Consider the following 24,250-nt stretch of genomic DNA (forward strand, 5'->3'; position numbering starts at 1 on the left):
TTTTCAAAACACAGATCTGCATTTTAATATCTTCAATATAGGAAATAATTTTATTTCAGCACGTGGGGATTTTAATTGTGTGATCTTTTAATTTATTAAACAGTAGAGTAGGTAGCAAAGGCAACAATTTCTCCTCTAGAAGTAAGTCTTACACTTGAAATACTTTGATCTGTCCTCTTTTGTCTTGCCTTGACTATGTATTTTCTTCTTCCATGGCATCTCAGAGCTAAAAAACACAGTTCACAATCTAAGAGTCTTATGTTATAGTCTCAGAACCTGGTAAGACAAAAAGTGAGGCCCTAGGATTTCTCCTCTAGAAGTAAGTCTTACACTTGAAATATTTTGATCTGTCCTCTTTTGTCTTGCTTTGACTATATATTTTCTTCTTCCATGGCATCTCAGAGCTAAAAAACACAGTTCACAATCTAAGAGTCTTATGTTATAGTCTCAGAACCTGGTAAGACAAAAAGTGAGGCCCTAGGATTTCTCCTCTAGAAGTAAGTCTTACACTTGAAATATTTTGATCTGTCCTCTTTTGTCTTGCCTTGACTATGTATTTTCTTCTTCCATGGCATCTCAGAGCTAAAAAACACAGTTCACAATCTAAGAGTCTTATGTTATAGTCTCAGAACCTGGTAAGACAAAATGTGAGGCCCTAGGATTATGATGGGAAATTTGGGACTGAAAATGACTTTTGGTCATAAAAATTACTATTTGAAACCTTAATTACTAGAAAGTCAACTAATAGAGTCACTTGATTAAGTAATAGTAAATTTCTCCCTGTCTTAAACCTTCATGCACATATATAGACATATTCTTAAATTTATTATTTTTTAAATTTTCAGGAGACAACCTAGGTCAAATAAACATTCACAGTTCATTAATCTCTCCTTTTTCTCCTCTCTTTCTCTCCCTTCACAGTCTTGTAGAATAATGACTGCTACCCTTAATGATATCTATGTGTGAGGCAAAGTCATCATAAAAGATCACATTATCTTCTATATTGTGTGTTTTCCAAGGTTGCAAGGACTGGCCTGTTCTTTTTGAAGATGATCCAAAGAGCTGAATCAAATTGACAACCCCCTCTTACAGAGAACGTTTTCTAACTCTACATCTCTACCACCTGGGTTATATGTCCCACAATGTGCATTAAAGCCCTTTGCTCATGTCTCCCTCATAGAATTCATTGTTTGAGCTACTAGAGGGCAGGAGGAAATGTCTCACTCGATTTATCATTACCAATACCTAGTGCAGTACCTGACATATTTTTAGTATGTCATATTTGAATAAATTAATGAATTAATTTTCTACAACAGGCCCTTTTGGCTAAATAAATAAATACAGTACAAAACAATACACTGATATCATCTGAACAAAGTGAAGAGTGGCAGGCAGATGAGAGTTGTTGTGCTTTATCAAATAGATGCCTTCAGCAGCACTGTTTAAGATGCTGTAAAGTTGGAAACAAACTATTCCATCAATGTGGGAGTAGATAAATAAAATGTATGATATTAAGCAGTTTAAAAAGAATGAAGGAGATCAATATGTATCGAATAGGGGTAACCTCAGAAATGTGTATTTTGTGTAAGAATAACAAAACAATTATATGTGTTTTCTAAGAGAATAGAACAACAATGCAATTTATTTTTAGAATGGTTAGAAGGCCATATTCCATGCTCCTAACAGTGGTTTCTTTTGGGAGCAGAGGATAAGATGAAGATGGGGTTGAAGGGGACTTTAGCACAATTTGTATTGCTCATTTTTTTTAGAAAGAGAGTACTTTGTGTGTGTTATTTGCATAATTAAATTTTTTTCTCCAATGCACTTATATTCCTAGACTTGAAACTTTTGCAAATTGTGACGCCTGAGTTCTAGAATACCTCACTAGGGTTTGTGGGATTTGTTTCTTCTTCTTCTTCTTCTTTCTCCTTCATTAAAAGCTGAGAAAAACATTTGTGAAGGATATTGCCTAGGCCAATCTTTCTCATTTTGGAACCATCTCATTGTTTGTCAACTGGCAGCTTTGACATTCTCTCTCACTTCCCACGGTCTGGCAGCCGAGAAGGAATCTGGAGCCAATTTGATTCTCCCCCTCTGAAGAAACAGCTTAGCAGTCTGCACAGTGTTTGCAGAGAACTAGTAAAATGTGCATTTTTCCCCTTCTATTCCAAATGCCCAGGCGTGTGTGTTAAGATGGGGAAAATCTGCCTCATGGCAGAAATGTGCAATCAGCATCCTCATTAAGGAGAATTAATTTTCTGACATGTCTTGGTGTTTGGGGAAAGGGCTTGATGGCATAATAGAAAACATCCAGATCCTTCCCCTTACCTCAAAAAACTTACAGTAGGGTGGGCCACGGTGGCTCAGCAGGCAAAGTTCTTGACTGCCATGCCGGAGACCTAGGTTGGATTCCAGTGCCTGCCCATGCAAAAAAAAAAAATTTACAATAAAAAATTGACAACTTGGACACAAATATTTCATAATAATGACACAAGAAATGATTGAGTATTATATATTTTTACAATTCTATGAAGCAAACATTAATTTTATCATATCCATCTTACAGATGAAGAAACTGAGGTTAAGTGAGTTGCAGAAGGTCACTTCCCTAGTTTGCGGCAGAACCTCTGGCTCGGAGGAGATCCAGTGTCTTTTAACTGCTTTCTAAACTGCCTCATGCCAGAGTCTCTCCTCCCTAGGGCTTAGCATATACGAAACTCTCAGTAAATACTTCTTGAATGAATTAATGAATATTTTGCATCTGAAAGACAGTTGATTAAAGGACATTGCACCAAAACAAGGGCACAATTAACCATTCTAGATATGTTGACAGTGAGTAGCGGTAGTCTTATCTAGAAACAAGTCATTGTATTTAGAGTCATAAGATGCAGATACAATCCTTGACTACTCCACTTACTAGCTTGGTTAAGCTTCTTAGTCTTTCTAATTCTCAGTTTCCATATGTGTAAAAGAGGTACAGTGTGGTAGACAGGATTGTAGGATGGCTCTTTGGATACCTGATGCCTGCTGTTACACAACCTATATAATCTCTTCCCCTGCAGTATGGATGGAATCTGTGAATAGGATGGTCTATCATCCTGTGGTTGGGTTACTCATCAGTTGACTTTGAATAAATAAAAAAGTAGACTGACCTGGGTGGGCTTGGTCTAATCAGAGCAGCCTTTAAAAGAAGGTGTAACATCAGAAAGATATTTTCCTGCTGGCCTGGAAGAAAGAAAGCTGCCATATTGTGAGTGGCCTCTGGGGATCACTTGGCAAGAAACTCTGGCATCTCTAGGAGCTGAGAGCAGTTCCTGATTGACGGCTAGCAAGAAAATGGAGATCTCAGTCATACAGCCATAAGAAAATTAACCCTGCCAACAAATGGTATGCTTGTAAGAAAACCAGGAGCCTCAGATGAGAACCCCAGCTTCTACTGAAGCCTAAATTTCAGACTGGTGAGACACTGAGCAGAGGACCTAGGTAATGTATACCTAGACCCTTGACCCATGGAAACTGAGATAATAAATGTGTGTTGTTGAGCTGCTAAGTTTGCAGGGACTTGTTATGCATCAATAGAAAGTTAATACAGACAGTGAGACTTGTGCCATATACTGAAGTAAAATTGAAATGAAATAACATAGGCAAATTACCTAGTACATGTGGATTCACAGTAAATTTTGGCCTGCTTCTTTCTTGTGAGATGTAAAGTTGCCCTTTTACCACTCTGAAAGTGTATGTGATGGCCAGAGTTCCAACAGTCATCTTAGATCATGAGGACAACAGCATCTAGAGATGCTGAGTAGAAAGTTAGAGGGACCTTAGGGTCCTTGATGTCATGGAAAAAATATGCCAACCTTGACTGGTGTATTTGAGAAATAACTCTCATGACTGAGACACTCAGTGTTTCTTTGTCACTTCCAGCTCAAGACAGTCCTAACAGGTCCTAATCACTGAGGTGTATTGCCCAATTAACTGACTCAGAATCAAGCCCTCATCAATGAAACAAAATTGACCATGCCAACTCTATGCATGGGGCAGGATATCCTGGACTAGAACAGAGGGATCAAAATGACAGAAAGAAGAGCTGCTCCAGTTGTTGGCCAAGAATTCTGGAGAAGAGACGTGAGATTTTCTCTTCATTTGGAGGAGGTGGGAGTAAATAATGAGAGGAAAGGAGGAGAGAGACACACACAACGCTCCTCTATGCAGCTGGGTTCCTCAGGGCTTCCAACCTATCGCTCACCAGCATCATCATTATCTGCTCGATCAGAGGAGAAGGTGGGTCATCAGCAAAGGATGATCAGATTCTCTCACTGCGCTCATTTCAATGCTTAAGCTGCAAGCCTTTCTCTTTTCTGGAAAGAATTCCTATTTTATCATTAAAACCACTGCTCGTAACCCTGCTAATATATGAATATTGTTCACACACACAGAAAAGGAGCTAATGCAATCAAACGCAACACTGATATTAAGTTACTGTAACTCACTTACCGTGCCTGCATGTTATTATTTCTTCCCTTCCCCCGTGCAGGAGCTTGTACACGCACACAAAATCTATAAACTCTGCCCAGGAATACAAAAGCATCCTCTATGATGTTGATAAGAAACAGGACAGTCACTCTCTCCTGACATATTTGTTCTTTAAAAACAAATCAATGGCACGGGGATTTGGCACCTGAATGCAGAACAACGGCTTGATGAGGCAAAGATTGTCTTCATTAGGGACATTAATATTCATAGGGAGTAGGAAATCTGACACAAGAGAGGACTCACTAACCTTTTCTTATATTAGATTTTTACTTCTTAACACAATTACAGTCCGGCAATGACTTAATTAATGCTGCTTTTCGTCAGCCGCCTTTAAAGAGCTGTCAATTTGGTCCTGCAGAGGCTGTCAAAAAAACAGAAAGACAGTCATCTCACTGAAAAAGACACAGGAAGAAATTCAAACACTTAATAATATTCAAAGTGCTAAGCAAAGTCACACATCAACCGGGATTAAGGAGAATTTTTGTCTTTTCTTTCCATCTTGTTTAAGTGAATCTTGGCAATGGCATGATTGCGATTGACTAGTGCATGAGCTTGGGGAAGAAATGGGATGGAAGGAAAGAATCTCTCTAACTTTAAAATGTGGCTAATCAATGACCTATAATCTAGGATGGTCTGGGTGGTCTGCCCTTTATGCAATCATAGAACATGGAATTGGTAAGAACTTGAGAAATCATATTGCCCAAATATCTCCATTTATAAATGAGGAAATTAGTCAATCCCCTGTATCTTTAACCCAGATGTTGCAAACTTAATATCTACAGGTCAAAAATTAGCCTACAGCTGTTTTTAATTTTTTCTTAGCATACACAGCATTAAGCTTAATTAAAATGTTAAAATTATAAAATTTCAGGCTTTGCTTTAAGATTTAGAATATTTAACAAGCCCATATCAGAGTTTCTTCATGGCCACGACCTACAGAATCTGAGGACTGGAGCCCTTGCCAGTTCATCACGATTCCCACCTTGCCTATACCTGGTCAGCCTTGCTCCTTTCCTTTACCCACACACAATCTAGCCACATGCCACTGACTCTCCTGCTTTACCCAACTTGCCCTGACCTCTCTCCAAACACAGCCCCAGAGCTTCCCTGATGGTAAACCCCAGAATTATCAGTTTGAACAAACTGTGCTATTTCAGAGGCTATATTCCTCTTGTTATTTCTTGCCTACAAAAGTGTACTCTTGCCATGTGGTTGGAACATCCCTCTAGCTTTGAAGTCTACCTCAGGGTCTCTCAGCCTCGGTTCTGTTGACATATGGAGTCGATTATTCTCTGTTGCGGGGGGCTCTTCAGTGCGTTGTAAGGTGTCCAGCATCGTCCTTAGCCTTGATCCACTAGATGCCAGTAGCAACCTCCCCCATGTCCCCAAAAAATGTCTAGACATTGCCAAGTGTCCCAGGTTGAGAACCACTGGCATAACTGGTCCCTCCTCTGTCTTCAGGTCTCAGCTACTAAGCCCATCCTTGGAGATGCCTGCCCTGATCACTCTCCCTTCCTACATGTTATTCACTCCTCCAGCACTCTATCCATTTCTGTTATAGCATTTCACATACTGTAAGTTGTAGGTACTTTTTCTTAAAGTTGCTTAATGTTTAGATTACAAACACCCTGAGAATAGGGGCTACTATGAATATTCTTTGAATAAATGATTTAGCACTTCACTATCCACTGCACAGCCAACTCTTAATTATACTCCACCAGTTCCAAGCTTTCTGAAATCCAGTCTCCTTGCGGACTGTGGGGAAGAAGGGCCATTAAAATTATTCCTTCCCTGCATCAAAGAACTTAATCAAGAAAGTAGAAAGACACAATGGGAAATAATATTTGGAAATGACATATCAGATAAAGGTCTAGTATCCAGAATTTATAAAGAGATTGTCCAACTCAACAACAAAAAGACAGCCAACCCAATTACAAAATGGGAAAAAGACTTGAACAGACACCTACCAGAAGAGGAAATACGGATGGCCAAGAGGCACATGAAGAGATGCTCAATGTCCCTGGCCATTAGAGAAATGCAAATCAAAACCACAATGAGATATCATCTCACACCCACCAGAATGGCCATTATCAACAAAACAGAAAATGACAAGTGCTGGAGAGGATGCGGTGAAAGAGGCACACTTATCCACTGTTGGTGGGAATGTCAAATGGTGCAACCACTGTGGAAGGCAGTTTGGCGGTTCCTCAAAAAGCTGAATATAGAATTGCCATATGACCCAGCAATACCATTGCTAGGTATCTACTCAAAGGACTTAAGGGCAAAGATACAAACGGACATTTGCACACCAATGTTTATAGCAGCATTATTTACAATTGCAAAGAGATGGAAACAGCCAAAATGTCCATCAACAGAAGAATGGCTAAACAAACTGTGGTATATACATACGATGGAATACTATGCAGCTTTAAGACAAGATAAACTTATGAAGCATGTAATAACATGGATGGACCTAGAGAACATTATGCTGAGTGAGTCCAGCCAAAAACTAAAGGACAAATACTGTATGGTCCCACTGATGTGAACGGACATTCGAGAATAAACTTGGAATATGTCATTGGTAACAGAGTCCAGCAGGAGTTAGAAACAGGGTAAAATAATGGGTAATTGGAGCTGAAGGGATACAGACTGTGCAACAGGACTAGATACAAAAACTCAAAAATGGACAGCACAATAATACCTAAGTGTAAAGTAATCATGTTAAAACACTGAATGAAGCTGCATCTGAGCTATAGGTTTTTTTTTTTTTTTACTATTATTATTACTTTTATTTCTTTTCTCTATATTAACATTCTATATCTTTTTCTGTTGTGTTGCTAGTTCCTCTAAACCAATGCAAATGTACTAAGAAACAATGATTATGCATCTATGTGATGATGTTAAGAATTACTGATTGCATATGTAGAATGGTATGATTTCTAAAGGTTGGGTTAATTTCTTTTTTTCCCGTTAATTAATTAAAAAAAAAAAGAATAAAGAACCACAAAAAAAAAAAATACAATGTACCAATAAAAAAAAAAAAATTAGTCCTTCCTGATTGAACTATCAGTGACTTGGGTGCTGGTCACACAGACTTGAAGTACAGTCTAGATATGCTCAAAGGTTCTAAAGATTGAGTCCCATTAGTCACGCTGAACCTTGACTTTTGGTTTAGAAAATATGAATAGTTGCACAGCAGAGGGCCAATGAGGTGGTGCCTTATTTTTTTTCTGCCTGAAAAGCTGTTATGAAGACACAGTGGACAACTCACCAGAGATTTTTTTTTTGCTCTGAGAAGCACTACTGGCTCTCCAGTAACTCTTAGTTATGCAAAGAAAGTCCAGCAGACACTGATTTTCCCAGAAGGAAGGATGCCACAAGCCTCGTGGGATGGTCCCTCCCAATACCCTGTGGCATCAGAACTAGTTACTGGAGAAGAGGTGGTAAATTTATGTAGGGGTCAAGATGCCTGGTTCAAAGAAAAGGCTGGAGTCCATGACCTATTCTATTTAAGATGCATTATTTTCATACCCTCTCTGATTGACTGAGATGTTCCTGTCTAAATTCTCTTGTCAGAAAAGGACACCTACAGGCCCCAAATATGGTTCAGCAAAAGAGAAAGACTCACCCAGAATCAGCACAGTCCCTAGTGGTCTGTGGGGGAAACTGATCCTGCCACACTATATGGTTATACTGAAGAGACCTCAGATGCTGCTGTTCCAGCACAGCTCAGTGCTTTACAGTCAGTCATTGAGCACACAAGTGAAAGCCAAAAGAGCTTAAAACATGGGATTCTATGTTTACCATGTCGTTCTGGTTGAAGTTTAGATCTTAAGCAGCAAAAAAGCATTCTTATAGCAATGGGCAAAACCACATAGGCTGCAAAGGACCAGTTCTCAACAGCGACACCATGTGGAAGCACCAAAGACAGCAGCATCTGAACCTGAGATTCTCAAATCCACCCTTTCTCTCTCCAACTTACTTTCGAAAGCAAAAGTGAATCTCTGAAATGAATACTGCCCCTGGGACTCAGGAACAATCCCTGTGGGCACTGAAGGCAGAGTAAGAAGTTGGAGAGGATCACAAAAAACATACCAAATTTTCTAGTTTTGTGGGTTTATGGAACTTAAAGTAATTCACTGAAACTAATTAAAAAGGAGTGACTATTTCTATTCCTCAAGTTCTTGAATCACTTTATAACAGTTATACCTTTAATTGTCTACAAATTAACGTGTCTCTGGGGTCAAGGGAAATGCAATCTGTTATAGGACCACTGTTAAGAATAACTTAGATTTTAAAGTTTCAGAATGGGACTAGTGAGAATTTACTGCATTTATTGTTAGTCTTTTCTCTATTCATTAACCCACGGACCAATGGCAGCACACTCACATTCAGGTTGGCTAGTCCTAAGATACAGAAGTTAAGAACTGATCACACCTCCTAACTCTACCGTCATCCCCTAGTCATGTAAGGTGAAATACATAAGCTTTTGCATTACACACGATCAAGTCCTGGACCTGCCACCAATGAGCTATACAGCCTTGAACGAGTGATTTAACTTTCCTGAGCCTCAGTTTCCTCATCTGTAAAGCTGTGATAATTATTTTTATCCTAGTTAGCATTTGTTGAGAACTTATTATAAGCCAAACTAAGTGTTTTTCATCCATCATTTCATGTAATCATCTCAATATCTCTATGAGGGACAGATACTAATTTCTGAGTAAAAACTGAGGCTTAACAATGTTAACAAATTGTCCCATTAACAAGTTGTAACATCAGAATGTAAACTCAGGCTGTCTTTGAGCTTGCGTTCCAAACTACTACTCTGTACTAATTCTGTCATGGGTTTCATGATCATTAAATTAGAAATCAGGTATGTGAGCACTTAGCACAGTATGTAGCAAGTAGTAAGTTATTCTAGCTTTCTAGCTGCTGGAATGCAATATACCAGAAACAGAATGGTTTTTAACAAGGGGAATTTAATAAGTTGCTAGTTTACAATTTTAAGGCTGAGAAAATGTCCCAATTAAACAAGTCTATAAAAACGTCCAATCACAGGCATCCAGGGAAAGGTACCTTGGTTCAAGAAGGCCGATGAAGTTCAGGGTTTCTTTCTCAAGTGGAAGGGCACATAGCGAACACAGTCAGAGTTTCTCTCTCATCTGGAAAGGCACATGGTGAACACGGTCATGGTTCCTCTCTCATCTGGAAGGGCACATGGTGAATACGGCATCATCTGCTAGCTTCTTCTCCTGGCTTCCTGTTTAGTGAAGCTCCCCAGGAGGCATTTTCCTTCTTCATCTCCAAACGTTGCTGGCTGGTGGACTCTGCTTCTCGTGGCTATGTCGTTCTGTTTTGCTCTCTCTGAATCTCCTTCATTCTCCAAAATGTTTCCTCTTTTATAGAACTCCAGAAACTAATCAAGACCCACCCAAATGGATGGAGACATGTCGTCATCTAATCCAGTTTGACAACTACTCTTGATTAAATCACATCTTCCAGGGAGATGATCTGATTACAGTTTCAAACACACAGTATTGAATAGGGATTACTCTGCCTTTATGAAATGGGATTTTGATTAAAACATGGCTTTTCTAGGGGACATACATCCTTTCAAACCAGCACATAAGTGATCAGTCAATTCTCTTACTATTTACACACAATAATGCCCTACTCCTAAACACCCCTTCTTTATTCTTCCTTCCTCTCAACTTAGAGTGAAATATCTTTGTTCACTTGTTTCACCCTTTATACCCTTCTGTCTTAGATCAAAACCTCCCTTCTAAGAACTTCTCTTTACTCCCCTTATTTTAAAGAACTCATTCCTGTTATTACTTAAGCTCTTGTTCCCTTACCCATTCACATTTTACACAGCAAGTAAAATATCCCACACAATCCTAACATGAATATGGGAGTTCCCATTTAAATTGAAGGGTCTGAAAACCCTAATTGCCTCCTTGCTTCTAATAAGGCCTCCTTAGGGCAGAAGCTAACTTCCTGTAAAACTGCATATATTGAACTGGTTCTGCTAACAGATTGGAATCTTATGGTTGAAGATCAATGGAAATTTAATTGGCTTGGAAATTTTTCCAAAGGTCCAAGTCATATTTGATCTTTCAGAATCTATACATCAAAACACTTGCCTTTAAAACCATCATAGGAAGAGAGATACCACTGAGATTTTCCTATTGTAGGACCACCTCAATTTTAGTGGGCCTGGAGTACCAACACAGTAGGGTGTGCAGGTGGGCATTGATCTTCCTCACTCTGCAAAACTTGAGCTCAGGCAAACTTAATTCACAGGTGGTCCAGCAGATGCTCAGAGGTGACCCATATTTATCACTGAATGAACTCACTTATCTTGGAAGACTTGGTGTCTTTTAGGAGTCACACTTGTCATGGGGAAGACTGAGAACACCTTTCAAAGAAAACCTAATTTTCTTAAAGAAAAGTGTGTGTGCCTCTTCAACAATCTTTTTGTGTACTATTCCATAGACAGGATGATAGAACAGACAATTTCAAGCCAAGGCACTTCTCTAAGACACCTGTCTGCAGATAACTGATCATGAAATACAAGTGTCTCAAACACCCAGGAAGAGGGATTAGGGATGCATGCACTGCAATAGGCTGGGGCAGAGGTGGATGTTGGCACACCTGTTTTAGGCAAATTCTCTTTCCAGATCTGAGAAAGAAAGTCATTTTCATCCTGGACTCCTCTTGCCTTCCCCAACATGGAATATGAATCATGTGTCAGGGAAATAGGAAAAATAATGGTCATTCTATAAAATGGGTTCAAAGAAATGTAGGAAGAGAAATCTGTTGTGGATGGGGGATCATGCTTATGAAATATAAATATTGACAAATGATTTGCTTGCTTTAGAATTAGAATAAACTTAAAATAACAGATCTTATGGTTATTTTCATAATAATAAACATTTGTTTGTGTTGGTATATATTTTTATAAAGTTGACTCACATCACAGAATATTCATTGAATGTTTACTATGTGCCAGGTAACATCAAAGTAATTTATATACCTTTTTTTGTTTAATGCTGGCAACAATTCAATGTGGAAGTAATTGCTATTGGCATTTTACAGATAGGGCAAGTGAGGCTGGGAGAAGGTAAGATTCTTGCACAATATCTCCTCCTCTTGGGAGGAGACTAGTTCTTTCTTGACCTTAAGGTCCATACTCTTAAAATTTGTTACATAATTTCATCTCACATACAAAATGCATATAAGTGTATGCTCAGGTATCTGCAGTCACCACCCCCAGACTCTTAAATATATTTGTAGATTGTACTTTTAGAGGTCTTAAATGATGCATGGATACAGAAATAGTGGAATTTAATAGTTGTGCACTCTAAGAAACTTCAGGATGGCTGTCAACAAGCCGTAATTTAAAAATAAACAAAATGAAACAAGACACACAAATATAGTAATAGCAATAAGCTTCATTTACCTTTTTTCTCTTTAATAAATAACTTGGAATCCTGAAACAGAAGTTTTTGGTGTTCGGGTGTGTGGAATTCTCATTTAAATGCCTAACATAACTTCCCTATGAAAAGGCACTGCAAGTCAGTGCAAGACACTGAGCTGTCTTCAGGACACTTTGTGAAGCAGTTATTGGAGGTAGAGATAAAAATGAACTTTTCAGTATAAACTTGTCCTAAATCCTATATTCACTTTTAATGAACAGATCCAATGTGGTTCTAAGCATGTCTGCAATTTTCTTAAGACCTCATTTCTTCCCTTCGGCTGTAATGAGAAGGGAAGAGTGAAGTGGAGAATTGTTCCAAGTCCTGCAATAGTTCATAAATATCTCTTAAAATATGAAACTGTCTAAAGCCTCAGTGGTCATTACTTATTTATTAAGTTCCCTATTCAAACTTCTCTCCATTGCATGACCACTCTCTGAACTCACACAATGGTTTTTCAATATGTCAAACATTTGACTTTTCTCTAGTAGATTCCATCATCCATCCTCTCTCCATCCTTTGCATTGACCCAACTTCTGTTTTAAATTACAATTCAATGAAATGCTCAATTTGCTGTTGATTCTTGCACATCATCTGTCCTGGAGTCATAGGCAATCATCCTTAGAACATGCAAAACTTCTCCAACCAAATCCTTTTATCCAAAAAGATAGAACCCTAAGCATGCCACCTAGCATGCATTTAACAGCATGCTTATTTCAGTTAAAAGAAAGTGGGGAATAGGTTTTCTTTAAAAAAAAATTTGGAACACAGAAAACTCTGAGGAAGAAAATTTAGAAATTCTAACAATTGCTCTCACCCCAAATGATAATTTTAAATATTCTAATGTGTTTGTACTCTATATAATATTGTGAATCTCCTTTTTAACACTAAAATTTCAGATTATCACATATCAGTAAACATGCTTTCTCATCGTCACAAGAGAAGGAGTGCAAAAGGGGTATAATTAGTAAAGAACAAACAAAATAGCAAAAAATGAGAGTAAAATTCTACTCCCAATTTTTTCTGGTTGTTTCACCTCACCCACAGGTCAAAAAACATTCTTCTTAGTCTCACAGAAGTATACTTAGTATATCATGGATTGTCTTTATAGCTGAAGGTTGTACTATATATTTACATATATACTACTCATTAATAATTGGCATCAGTATTTTCCCTGGTTATACTTGCCTATTTCTGCCACATATCCACTGCCTAGCACAATGCCAGGTACATGGAAGAAGCTCAGTAGGCATATGCTCAAGAACTAAATGGTTAGTTTCCTTTTCACACCTAATCCTTAGATGAAAATTAGATACCAATGAAATGGCATTGGCACTAGACTCAGAGAACAGGAAGACAAGGATGGTTCATTTTGGTAGTGAACAGCACAAGAAGGAAAAGGATTCCTCTCCAATGCAGCATAGTTGCTTTGAAATGATTCTGCCTTTTTAGAGAAATAAAGAGTTACCAATTGTTTTGTGAATTCCAATATGTTTAATCCCTGAAAGACTGGACTTGGCCAGGAGCCCTTATAAATATATTACACATTCTCAATGGCCTTTTGGGCTGCTCTAACACATTGGGCTGATGATACTTAACACCATCCCAAGAGTGCACCTGAACTTTATTATTCCACAAAGGAAACGACAACAAATAGCCTTATAAAAAACAGAAAGCAGAACTGTGACATCATTAACTGTTGGACACACCATTAAATGCTTTGTGAGAGGCTTTATAAACCTTGATGTCTGACAAAAGTTTTATGCCCAAGACTCCAGAAATAGAAAAGATAATGGCTCTTTCCAAGTTGTATTTACAAATTGTGCTTTATTTTCTCCTTTTTTGAAACAAGGATAAAAATAGTGCCTACCTCATAGAGTTGTGATGGGGGTGATTAAATGAATTAATTGATTAAGGCACCTGAACATTGCCTGGCACAGAGTTAAGTACCCACAAATGTTTAAAATTATTTTATTATCATTATGTGGCCCAATCTTGCCATCAAACAATTTCCTTCTTTATATGCATTTTATTATCTCCCATTATAAAAGTTAAAATATTTTCATTGTGGAAATTTTGGGAAACACAGATAACCACTGCTATTGCTAACATCTTCTATTTCAGTAATGGTGGTGTATTTAAAATGTCTACAAATCCTTCAACAATCCTCCCTTCAGAAGATGAAATCTAATTCTCATAATAATTCACCATTATTCCTCAACTTCTACAGGAAGGCAGTTGAGGAATAACTGTGTGCAACTTCTGAGGCTAAGTCATGCACAGGATTGCTGCTTCTGTCCTTTTCATTTGGATTGCTCACTCTGGGGGAAGTAGGCCTCCAAGTTAGGAAGACACTCCAGACTTGTCGAGAGGCCCAGGTGAACGACCCTGAGGCCTCCCACAAATGACTTGGAACCCACTTGCCAGCCATCTGAACGTGCTGTCTCAGAAGGGGATGTGGGTCCAGCCAACATCGTGATTGCAACCTCATGAGAGAACCTGAACTTGAACCACTCAGCTAAGCCACATCCAAGTTCTTGACCCACAGAAACTATGAGATGTTAAATGTTTATTGTTTAAAGCCACCCAATTTGGGGGTAGTTTATTATATAGCCTCAGATAATGAATATAATGATTATATATAGTCATGTGTAATTTCTAGAATTTCTGTTAGGTTTTATTTTTATCAATTAAGCATTCTTTTTTCATAATTCCTTAAACTTTTACTGTAAATTCTGTATGTGGCTTCTTCACTTTTAATACTTTCAAATATTATTTAAAACCTCTTTCTTTGTACTCTTTCGGTAGCTATTGGGGAACAAATTCTGTCACTTTTGTGTGTTGACTCTTTCATGATGGTTCACTGCCTTGTGTGGTTTGTGATTTCTCACTCCGAGTTCATCTGAAGCTGTTTTCTTGTGAGAGTTCCTTGTGCCTTGGGTCATGGACACCTCTCTGGGGTGGATTCACATGTGGCTTTGCAGGGATGTAATGTTAGACAAATTTTCTGTTAATTTGGGGGCTTTAGGCTCTCCCACTCTATAGGGAATATGATCACAGGCCCTACATCCATGCACCATACAAGCTTGGGATTCAGATTTCTTATGGTTGGATCTTTGCATCCATGATCCTGGGCAAATAATATGCTTTCCTGAAGTGATCCTAGAAAGTGGGGGGAGGTTTTCAATTCTGTTCACTGAGTAGTGGCTTTCAACTTTGGGCAAGATGCTTAATTCCAGCTCCCTGTCCACCATGTAAACCTGAGACTACATCTTCCATCCCCACCTTGCCTTTAAAACCCCGGCTTTAGAGTCTTTTCAGTCCCCCTGTGGGGCATTCAGGTTCAGTTACTTTTCACCTTTGGCACTGAATAAACATTTTGCTTAAAGAATGTTCCTAGGGATTTTCCCTTATTGCTTTCAAGTTTAGCTATGTATTTAAAATATATAACTTGCCTGGCCTTCCTATGTGTTTGAAGTGGGATGGGAGACTTTCACACATCAGCTAAATCTGCCCTGTTAACAAAAAGTCTTGAAAAATCTTCTTTATGTGTAACATTTTTACATAATTATATTCATGCTGCCTACACAATTTTATGGTATGCTTATTTCATTTAATATTATAATATAAAATCTATCAACATTATTAAAATCTTTTGTAAACAGGATTTAAATGGTTGTAGAATATCTCATCAGATGGGTACTTAATATTCCCTTTTTGTTGGACACTGAGTTTTCCACTATCCTACTGCTGAATTAATTCCTCTTGCCATTTGTGCTCTTTGAAGAGGAAGGAGTGGTTCTAGTTATTTTTTTTTTTCACAAATAAACCAACTTTAATAGATATTATTTTGTATTTATATAACGCCTTCTTCAAGAACTTTAAATGCTTTACAGACATTATAATTAATCCCCACAACAACCCTGTGAGGTAGGTTTACTCCCATTTTATAAGAGAGGGAGACTGTGAAGCACAGAGAGGTTAAGTGACTTGCCAAAGGTCACACAGTTAAAATCCACTGAAGAGCCAGAACCTGAGTGCCTTAGCCTCCCAGGTCCCAGGTAAATACCTCCTAAGAGAACCTTTAATGAAGTGTCTTTAAAGAAAGTATCAAGAATAGTATGTTATGAAAATGAAGTCTTCCTACTGACACCAAGGAAAGAAAAAAGCTTACTGATGGCTAGAGACAACAAGATCCAGATCTTACACACCTTCTCCTTTCCCTTTCTTAAAGCCCCATGGCTCCTGTCTTAAGTAATCGTCTAAAGGCAAAGTTTCCAAGACAGAAGCCACACGACTTAGAAGTGGAACTTAATATAGGATATTTACTTTGTTAAGATAATTTATAGAAATTTTTATTCCAATATACAAAATATGGGACAGCCATCCCAACAAACATGTACACAGTTATATAGCAATCTGCCACCTCTAGTTATTTTTTTAAACAAATTTTTAGAACTGAAGGTGTGAGGAGGGGAAATGACTTATCTTGATGATATGGTCAGTCACAAGCAGACTCAGGATGCATTCACGGAAACTTGTCTCCAAAGCCAATGCTCCTAATAGCTACATTTTGACTCCTGTCATACCCTCTTCAGTAATAAGGGAGCATGGAGAATATATCATTACCACCACATTCTCCAGTAACATAGGGCTGCTCAAGGAAGTTCCTGGGAGAAAGTTTCTCTCTACACTGGGTTTCACTGACAGTGTTGCTAGCCAGAATTGGCCAGTCAGCACAGGTCTCCAAGAACTTGGGTTATTTGTCTTGGTTGTCCTTCCAGTGCACAATGGCAGGTACTACACTTGAGAAGCTCTCAAGTATGAAGCTTCATAATATTTCTGAAGACCCAAGACCTACCCAGCCTTCTCACTACATAAACAATTTTATTCTATGGTCCCCGAACAAACTCTTCACAAACTTCTTCTTGGTTTCCCTTTCCCTCTGGTGGTTACCAGAACACCATAACTATAGTGTCTCTTCCCCTTTACCAGTCTTGCGTATCCAAATATACTCTCTGAGACAAGTTTATTTAATTCTATGGAATCACTACATTTTAGCTAAACCAAATATAAAATATTCCCAAACATACATGTTCACATAAAAAACCTTTCTACAAGTTTTATTTTTCTATATACTATTTAACCCTGCTAGTATTGGCTTATGGCCAAGTAATACAGCATGCCTTCTCTTTTGCAAACACCTCAATACCAAAATTTTGGTATGATACTCCTTAATATCACCCTTGGATACCCTAGAGGAGGAGGGGCATTGCCTCATATAGTGAACCACTATTCAGGTCCTACTATAATAACCTTTCTCTAGTTCAAGGTATTTATGGCAACAGTATATTGCCTTTGTCTACTTTTGATAAAATGGATGTCTTAGGTTAGCCGTTGATATCTCATCACTTTCCATATTCTCCCATAAACCCAACTTAGCAGCTGCCACACCACATAAAATGGGTCTCAGAAGAACACAGAGAACAGGGGTATTCATTTTTATTGAGAACGACTGCTCATTTGCTGTAGCAAAGAGAGGCCTCAGGGTTAGAAGGGACCAAACTGCTCAGCCTTTAATGTTTTTGCAAAATTATCTTGTTGACAAGTGCAGCATTATAAATTTGAATCCATTAGCTAAAAGGATCCATAAATATTTGAATAATGGCCTTTTTAGAGTTTTACCAGTCTATCAAACTTGTCACATGTCCACTTTTTACATTTTTCCTACTGTTGAAAAGGAAAGGGCTGAACTAAATCTTATGGATGATTTCTAGACATGGTTATTTTATCTTTGCTTTCAAAATGGAAATGCTTTGCCAAGCAGAAGTTGATGAACAAAACCATGCTAGTATCTTGTAGTAGTGGCAGAATATATTGTCTAACAAAATTTGCTCTCCTCTCCATGCAGTGGCATCTGTCTAGCCAGGGCTCCATTTACCAGCCTCATGTTCAGTTATGGCCAGATGATGGGTTTTGCCCTAGGAAATGAGAACAGAAATAACAAGTCACTTACAGAGAAGGGCTTTATAGAACCAACAGGCCTTCTCCACTGCCTCCTTTCCTCCTTTCTTGCTACAAACTGAGGACTGAGGTAGTGAATGATGGAATCATCAGCTAGAAGGAATCTGGGATCCCAAACCACTTCTTAGAGTAAAGCAAGTCATATGCTAACCTTGAACACAAACACTGATTGGTCTGACGCATATATGAAAATACACTTCTACCATGTTAAGCCATGGAAATGTTAAAATTGGTGCCAGCAGCTAGCAATATCTTAATGAATAAAGTGATTTATTGTGAGACTATAACTTAAAATAATAGCAAAACTATTTAATTTTTGTTCACACTTTGGAATTCCAGATTTCTTTGGGGCTTTTCTCACAAGTGATTTCCTAAATTATGAAGTAGTAACCACTGAAAATATTTCCACAAAACAGAACTCTTTTTGGCTCGGTGTTTTTTGTATTAGACAATGAATCCGTTGAAGACTGTTCACATGAACACCTTGGTGACTGGCCAAAGTACCGTGCCACAGGCATTTAGCAAGTCCTTCTACTACCTGTTCATTTGATTTTTAGAGAATGTGGTGCAGCACTCAACCAAAAGCGCCAAGTAAGAGTATTCTGAGCTCTTATCAGAGAGTTCAGCCTCAAATTTCATGCTAGTGGTATTTCTGAACGGGTCTTTATATGCATTTCATCTAGATGTCTAGGCTTTCTTAAGTTAAACAACTTATTTTAGAGCTTCATCCCACAGTCTGTCCTAATCTTCAGGGAACATTTTAGGGCAAACTACTCTGCCTGTGGGATCATCTTAATGGTTAACATTCATTGAGCTGTCGCCATGTGCCAAGTACTGTGCTAGATGTTCTACAAACATTATTCTTCCTAATCCTTATAATAACTCTGTAAGATTTATATCATTATCTCAAGGAAACTGAGACTTAGAGAGGTTAAATAACTTTCCAAAAGTTACACAACTGGGAAGCAGCGGAACATGGTTTCAGCTCTAATCTATCTTGTTCCAAAGCCACGTGTTATGGGAATATTACTGGGAAAGCTTGAACATCCACATGAAAAACTGATTTTATAACCCAGGGTTTCTTAACCTGTGAATATTAACATTTAGGGCCAGGTACTTCTTTGATGTAGGGGACTGTCCTGTGTACGCCTAGGATATTTCCTGGTCTCTACCCACTAGATGCCAGTAGCAGATCCTGCCCCCAGTCGTGACTATCAAAAATTTTTCCAGCACTACCACATGTGCCTGTGAAGAAGTAATATAACCCTCAGCTGAGAACCCTATTATAATCTAATATCACAAATAGATTTTCTTCCTTGAGGAAACTGATGTATTCCCTTCTTTCTGATAAAGAAAATTGTGTAAGTGATCATCTCCATTTTTGTTCTGGCTGCCTAGATACTCAAAGCCAAATTTAAGTTCCACTATGGCAAGTCGGCATTCCCACACTTGTTTCTAATTTGCCAGTAGTTTTGTTTGTTTGTTTGTTTGTTTCACGGGCAGGCACCGGGAATTGAACCTGGGTCTCAGGCATGGCAGGCGAGAACTCTGCCACTGGGCCACCATCACACCACCCGGTTGTTTGCAATTTACATTTATCCTTTCCTAATCCTTGATCTAGCCTCTTTTTCCCCCTCTCTTCTTTCTCTATTGTTTTTTTGTTTTTGCATGATACATATCTTCCTCCAATTATTTCAAACATTTCATGGAAGAGCAAAGTATAAATACAAAAAAACCTTTATTCCGATTTTCTAATTGACTTGCTCAATTATATGATCAAGTCTTAATCCCTCTAGGAGCAACAAATATCCTTGTTTCTTTTCAAAATCTTTCCAGTGATTCTGTCTGATTTTAAAAATATATATGTCAAAGTTGAATTAGGAAATTGAACTTCATTAAAATTTCCTTGCTCCCTCCCAGAATCATATCTTAAAACGGGTTCAGGCATAGTAGTATACCAGAAAAAAATAAAATAAAAATTCAGGAAAGCTTTGGAAATATCTTTTTTCTCCCCTAAATGTTCCAACTACAAATTCTAAAATTGATCATTCTCTTAAATATTTTTATTACTAAGATAATAAGGAAGAGACTATATGATAAAATGTATACTTTTTTAAGAGTCTTTTCTGAGATTTTTCTATGACTCATGCCTTGAATTGATGCACAAAGATTGGTTCAGTCAGTTGAGATTCACATTTAGAATTCCACCGTGTGTTTTCACAAATGAATTTTCCATCCTGTCAATTACTGGGGAGATAAAAACTGGGTCCAGAACAAAGAGTGACTCTGAGGCTTATTTGGAAATTTGGGATTTCTAGTCCTGCTTTGACAGATTTGGAAAAAGAGGCAAAACATTTCCTGTAAATACCATCACTGGGATGAATTCTCACTCTCTCATTCCCCCATCAAACAGAAATCTATATTGTGCCTTGAGTTGAGCCCCAGAGAAATTATCAATATTCACACATCTGGCACAAATCTGTTGGAAAAAATATATATTATGCCATCTGTATTTCTTCAATCGTTTTGTAGCACAGCTCCAGTGTCTTGCAGTCATTTTGTCATACATTATAGTAAATATAAAATTATATTACTTCTTGGCTTGTTGAGGACATTGTTCATCGTAGGGGAAGAAGAGGAGATGATGTCACTGCCAGGAAAAAAATACTTGTCTTTCCCTATTCCCCAGCTTCCCTGGCATGTGGAGGAGCCAAATTTCATCAAGTTTGGCACAGTTGTAGGAATTAACATGACTGAAATGTATGCCAGATTTCAAAACAATTTCTAACAGTTTCTGTGAGACCGTGTAAGCAACTGAAAATTGACATGTTGTGTTGTGCCCGAGTCAGCCAACTGCTGTCACTGCATAATTAGATTTTCTTGCATGAGAGAAAAAGAGTTTCCTTAAAAAAAATTATGAAATAAGGCAGAATCTAAAATAAAGTATAAGTGGGCCTGTTATTCGTAAAGAGGTAGGCTTCTGTGGAAGAATGACTTTGGACACACACACGTGCACCCAGGAAAAGGCAATGGCCTAGCTTTCTGTGCTTCAAATGCATGAAAGTGCTCTCTGCAAAGTGAAGAGGATTTATAGCATTGGCCAGATGGAACCAGGCCCATTTGGCTGCATGAGGAATGGCTGAAACCCAGAACCAAGAGCAGATTTGGAGCTAATGAATGTGCAGATACTTCTTTCTGATATGGGGTAATAAATGTGGCAGAGTAGGCTGGGTGCACCCCCACCCCAATATTTATTCTCCCTTTCTTCAATAATAACTGTATTTTTAGTTTGGCACAGGGCCACCCAGGTAAAGACTACTTTTTCCAGGCTCCCTTGTACCTAGGTGTAGCCACATAACTAGGTTCTGCCCAATGAGGTAAAAAATAATGGAAGTTTTCCAAATTCCAGATTATGCCCTCAACGGGAAAGGAGGGTTCTCTCCCCTTCTCCCTTCTTCTCTTCATGAGGACAGGAATGTTGGAATGGCCATAAGTCAGCTCTGGCCATGAGGATGCGCTAGAGGTGGGAGAGTAATGAGAAAAAAAAAATCCAGGTCCTTGACACCTTTGAGCTGCCATACTGACACTAAGTGGCCTTCTGGACAGCTCTGTGAGAAAGAGGCCATTACTCTTTTTGCTTAATCCAGTGTAATTTGGGATCTTATATAACAGCAGCCTATATTGTATTTTCATTAATAGTGTGTACTTGAAAATGACCTTGAGGGTTCCTCTGAGGTAGGTCCTTGCAAGCAGGGTAGTGTATATACTCCAGGACAGATGTATCTCTATTTCCCAATCATCCCCTGCAAGATAGACACCTTTTCCTAAATAATGTTCTATCTCCAAAAGGTGAAATATCACTCTAAATATCATTCATTCATTTTCATTTATGATGAGGTGATTTTACTTTTTATTACCATTTTACAAGTGAAGTGATTGTGGCTTAGACAGGTAAAGTAACTTAACCCAAATCACATGGCTAATAACTTCAGGTTTTTCATATCATATGCTGAAGTGGAATGCATTCCTAGCATACAGAGAACTATTCAACTAATATTTTTGAATGACTAAATCAATATCTAAATTATTGAATAAAGCAATAGAGCCAAGACTTGAACTCAGGTCTACTCACTTCAAAGTCAGTGATTTTGAACTCTACAATCCCCAACTATGTCATAAAGCAGACTCTTTGAGTTGAATTGGACTATGTCATAAAGTAGACTCTTTGAGTAAAAGTTTCAGCAAATTTGTACATAAAAAAAATGTTAAGATATGTCAAGATTTTTTTCTATGGTCAATAACAGAAAACTTTAATTCAAGCAGGCTTCATTACTAACAGGGCCTTATTGGTTTATGTAACTGAAAAGTCCAAGGCCGAACTAGTTTCACTCCTGGCATCATCCTGGGGCTAAAGCAATATCCTCTGAACATCATTCTCATCTTCTCCCAGTTCAGCTCTTCTCCAGGTTGGCTTTATACCCAGATTCCATGTGCTATCACAATGGTTGCCAACTATCCCAGGCCTGTATTCCGTCCTGTTCAATTCCAATAGAAGGGAGTCCTATGTTCAGTGGTCTGAATGACGGGTAGTGGACCTCTATGTCAACTAATAACCATATCCTAGAGAGTTCTGGGCTCTTATTGTCCAAGCATGGGTCATCTCCTTAAATCTCAACCAGGCTACAGGCTCCAAGAATAGAGGAAATCGAGGTGGTTCTTAAGAAACAAAATAGTGTTGTTCCCAAATGAACAGTTAATGGGCCTTGGCTAAGCAAAATAACAAATGTTCACGGCAAGCCTCTTTATATACTCAAAGCTGCCCCTTCACAGGAATCTAAATTTGTTTTACTACCCCTCTTTCCAACTTTGTCCTGAACTATTTTTATTTCTAAACAGTATCTCTTGCTCATTCCCAATCTTATACACATATACACAAACACAGACAGTTTACACACACACACACACACCACTCATTACTCTGCCAAATGTTATTCTAATCTCCCTAAGTACCACTCATCTTCTGAAGACAGCACTTCTACTACACCATGGTGCCGCATTCAGACCACCAGGATTTGGAGCCCAGATGGGCCAAAAATTGATTGTGCAAACTTGAGCTAGTAACTTAACCTTTGTAAACCTTGATGCCATTATCTGATAAGATCTCAATCACACCTACCACATAGAATTGCTGTGATAATGAAATATAACATTCAAAGCACAGGATCTAAATTCACAATATGTGCTAGCTAGCACAGGTAATAGGTTATCGAGGTCCCACTTAGAGCTCCTTCCTCCAGAGAGCCTTATTTTCTCTGAATAGTCTAGCCCATATTGAACTGCCCTTCTCTGAACTTACACAATACTTACAGTTGATATTTTTTATTGGCCCTGAGGTATACACCCTTTGCACTGGTTATCTGTCTTCCCAACACATTCAATTCCTGTGACAGAAGTTGTCCCCATTCCCACATTCATATTCTGACCCTCTTTTGAAGGCTGAACTGCAGTGGTGAGTCACACAGACCAGGATTCAAGTCCCAGCTTTCCCACTTAGCAGAATGAGATAATGTACTAGCTATTTAACTTATCTGAACTTTAGTTTTCTCCTTTGCAAAATAGGGTTGATGTTAAGCACAAACAAGGCAATGTATAAACAGTGGTTTAGCATTATGTCACATAATGGAGCCTTAACAAATGGCAGCTATTACTTTATATTACATATATCCTTTTCCTTGAATCTTGGTTATTCTTCCTTTTTAATATTTTTATTGAGAAATCTTCACACACATACATTCCTTACATAGTGTACAATCATTGGCTCATAGTATCATCACGTAGCTGTGCATTCATCACAATGATCATTTTTTAGAACATTTGTATCACTTCAGAAAATGAAATAAAAAGAAAAAACTCATACAGACCATATACCTTACTCCTCCCTCTCATTGACCACTAGCATTTCCATCTACCCAATTTATTTTATCCTTTGTTTCCCCTATTATTGATTTTTTATACATTTTTTAATTCATCTGTCTATCCCCTGGATAAAAGGAGCATCAGACACAAGGTTTTCACAGTTACACAATCACATTGTAAAACTGGAACACAGCTCAAATATTTCAGGTACTTCCCTTAAACACACTCCAATACACCATAAACTAAAAAGGGATATCTATATAATAACTTAATAAGAATAACTTCCAGGATAACCTCTC

The 24,250-nt window shown here is 38.2% G+C and overlaps 1 long non-coding RNA gene across 7 annotated transcripts in view; it reads right to left on the bottom strand.

Annotated features, from left to right (window-relative positions):
* Positions 1–24,250, bottom strand: part of LOC143644593 (uncharacterized) — a 369,167-nt gene that overhangs the window by 23,346 nt on the left and 321,571 nt on the right. For all 7 annotated transcript variants that reach the window (XR_013156775.1, XR_013156779.1, XR_013156774.1 and 4 more), the window contains 3 exons: positions 4,781–4,894; positions 3,153–3,225; positions 2,329–2,418 (listed from right to left, as the gene is read on the bottom strand). This is a non-coding gene — a long non-coding RNA (uncharacterized LOC143644593). The remainder of the gene's footprint in view (positions 1–2,328; positions 2,419–3,152; positions 3,226–4,780; positions 4,895–24,250) is intronic.

Source organism: Tamandua tetradactyla, chromosome 1, assembly GCF_023851605.1.
Source record: "Tamandua tetradactyla isolate mTamTet1 chromosome 1, mTamTet1.pri, whole genome shotgun sequence".
NCBI classification, from domain to species: Eukaryota; Metazoa; Chordata; class Mammalia; order Pilosa; family Myrmecophagidae; genus Tamandua; species Tamandua tetradactyla.